General features: G+C 51.5%; 1 pseudogene; it reads right to left on the bottom strand.

Moving 5' to 3' along the window:
• The window catches only part of LOC149331036 (uncharacterized), a 997-nt pseudogene extending 81 nt beyond the window's left edge, over positions 1 to 916 (bottom strand).
• Positions 917 to 2,975: the final 2,059 nt, after the last annotated feature.

The raw sequence follows: 2,975 nt of genomic DNA, 5'->3' as shown, positions 1-2,975 counted from the left end.
GCTCTTCAGGCTTCGAGCTGGACAGCGCAGCCTCCCACTGCTCCAGTGTTGGTGTGTTGTTTATCGGCGCTGCCTACATTTTCTGACAGGCCGATGTAACGTGGTAAAGCGTTGCGTGTTCACCGCATAGCGGGCATTTGTTTTCATATGTGGATGGATAGATTTTGTTGTGTAAACTCAGATCGGGGGATGTATTAGTCTGTAGTTGTCTCCAGGCAACCGACTGCTCTCTACTAAGGTCTTTGTGGGGAGGAGGGTAGGTCCTCCGGAGGGCTCGTTGGTGTTCTAAGATGGCTCCATACCGTCTAGTGACTGCGTCCAGTTCCCCTTCGGTGCGCGCCTCCCGGTTGGCGTATCCTCGGGCATTGGCGTCAGCACATTGGTTCCCTTTGACAGCCTCATGGCCTGGTGTCCACGTGATGAAGCAACTCGTAAAAGTGATCGTCCTCGCCTTGAGTATGTGAATGGCTGCAGTGGATATGCGTCCACTGCTGTATCTTCTGCACGCCTCTTGCGAGTCTGTAATGATGTGTGCATGGGGCTCGTCACTCTGCTGGGTGATGGCGTGTGCAATTGCTGCTTCCTCAGCCTCGAGGATGTTGTTTGTTTGTATCGAAGCGCAGTTGATTTCCCTGAGCTGGTGATCCACCACGCTGGCTACCGAGCCGTATCGGTGTCTGTATGTCGTTGCGTCAACATATAATACGTCTTTTGCCCCGGCGAAGCTTCTTTCATGGAATTCATATCTTTCCTTTCTTCTCGCCTTATGTATATCTGAATGCATGTTTTTTGGAATAGGACTGATCTCAATGATCCTCCTGATTTCATTTGGAACGCTCGCTGTGCTATTGATTTCTTTCAAAGCGTCCCTCATGCCCAGCAACCGAAGCGTGTTTCTGCCTGTTGCGGACAGCATCAGTCTTGTTTTCTGCGCGAGAAGGTGGGCCTTGATATGTTCTTGTACTGTGTTGTTTATGCCCAGTTTAAGGAATTTCTCCGTCGCAGTGCTGACCGGCAGTCCGAGAGCGCATTTGTATGCTTTTCGAAGAATTGCCTCCAACTGCTCCTTTTCTTGCTCGAGCGGTGTTTGGTAGGGGACGCCGTATAAGATCCTACTGACCACGAGGGCCTGTACTAGCCTACATGTGTCTTCCTCCTTCATACCTCTTCTTCTGTTGGAAATTCTTGCAATCATCCTGGTGATCTGTGCTGTGGTATTTGCTACCTGTCTGATCGTGTGATCAATACGACGGTTACTTTGGATCCACATGCCGAGGATCCTAACTTTCGATACTTCCGGAACTTTCGTTTCCCCTATGCAGATATCTATGGAGTTTTGCAGATCATACCCTTGTCTGTAGACTCTGAGCACCTCGGATTTTTCAGGGGAGCATGCAAGTCCACAGTGTCGGGCGTATGCGTTGACCGCGTCTGCCGCTCGCTGAAGAAGCTCTTGTTTTTCTCCTAAGGATCCCCTTGTCACCCAGATTGTGATATCATCTGCGTAGATGGCATGCCTGATTCCTTCAATTTCTTCGAGCGCCCTTGCTAAACCAATCATTGCAATATTAAAAAGCACAGGCGATAGCACAGAGCCTTGCGGTGTTCCTTTTTCGGGGGTGTTGAAGGTGTCAGTCCTGATGCCTCCTATTCCAATGGTAGCGGTTCGGTTAGTCAGAAAGGCTTTCACATAGTAGAATATTCTCTGCCCACAACCCAGTTTGCTAAGCCCCTCCAGCACAGCCCTGTGACTGACGTTGTAGAAGGCCGCATTAAGATCGAGAGCGAGCAAGATGTCAGAGCACGTTAAAGAATCCCGGATGGTCGAAATTTCCGGAGCCCTTCACTACGGCGTCTCTCATAGCATGAGTCGCTTTCGGACGGTAAACGCCAATGAACCAAACTAAACCAGACCAATGCGCCATAGCTTTCGCTCTCTACCAGGTTCAGCAGTAGTTAAACCGCAGCTAATTTTTTTTTAGAGCGCAGCTCTTTGGCGCCCATGTCTGCATTTAGAGGCGTCGCCGTCGCCGTTGTCCGTTGTAGCCAGCAGTGGAAAATAAGGCCGCCGCGGTGGCTCAGTGGCTATGGTGCTCGGCTGCTGGCCCGAAAGACGCGGGTTCGATCCCGGCCGCGGCGGCTGAATTTCTTTGGAGGAGAAATTCGAGGCCCGTGTACTGTGCGATGTCAGTGCACGTTAAAGAACCCCAGGTGGTCGAAATTTCCGGAGCCCTCCACTACGGCGTCTCTCATAGCCTTAGTCGCTTTGGGACGTTAAACCCCATAAACCAAACCAAACCAACCTAAGCTGCGAGAACAATATAGCGGGAGCTTGAAAAGCATAGAGAAGGCTTTAAGCTACGTGGCGGTAAAATTCGTAAATTGTTTTTTTTTTTTGGAAAGGAAATGGCGCAGTATCTGCCTCATATATCTCGGTGGAAACCTGAACCGCGCTGTAGGGGTGTGAGTGAAAGAGAGGAAGAGGTGCTGTAGTGGAGGTCTCCGGAATAATTCTTTAACGTGCACTGACATCGCACCCCATACGGGCGCCTTTTGCGTTCCGTCTCCATCGAAAAGCGGCCACTGCGGTCGGGTTCGAACCCGGGTACTCTGGCTCGGTAGACGAGCGCCCTAACCACTGACCCACCGCGGCGGGTGGCTGTAGTGACAGATGTGCGCTGCATGCGTTGGCATTGACAACGTTGTGCCAGAAACGCGGTGCTGAAGCCATAGTCCGCATAACTGGCTCCCTGGGTCAGTGGACGCCTGAATCGCGCTTATAGGTACGTGGGGTGGTGAGACAGGGAGAGATGTGGGCTGCGTGCGTTAGCGCTGACAACGGTGAGCGAACTCTCGCGGTCAACCATTAACTGCCACCTGCCAGGGCGGCAGTGTGGGTAGGGACTTTAATGTACATACATATAAAGACAAAGAGGAATTTCTTACCACTTATGCGGGAGAACACCCCGTTCCTC

The sequence above is a fragment of the Amblyomma mixtum genome, chromosome 9 (assembly GCF_055824585.1).
Source record: "Amblyomma mixtum isolate Tamu chromosome 9, ASM5582458v1, whole genome shotgun sequence".
Classification (NCBI taxonomy): domain Eukaryota; kingdom Metazoa; phylum Arthropoda; class Arachnida; order Ixodida; family Ixodidae; genus Amblyomma; species Amblyomma mixtum.
Note: the sequence above shows the minus strand (reverse complement) of the source record. Positions and strands in the feature narration are given on the sequence as shown.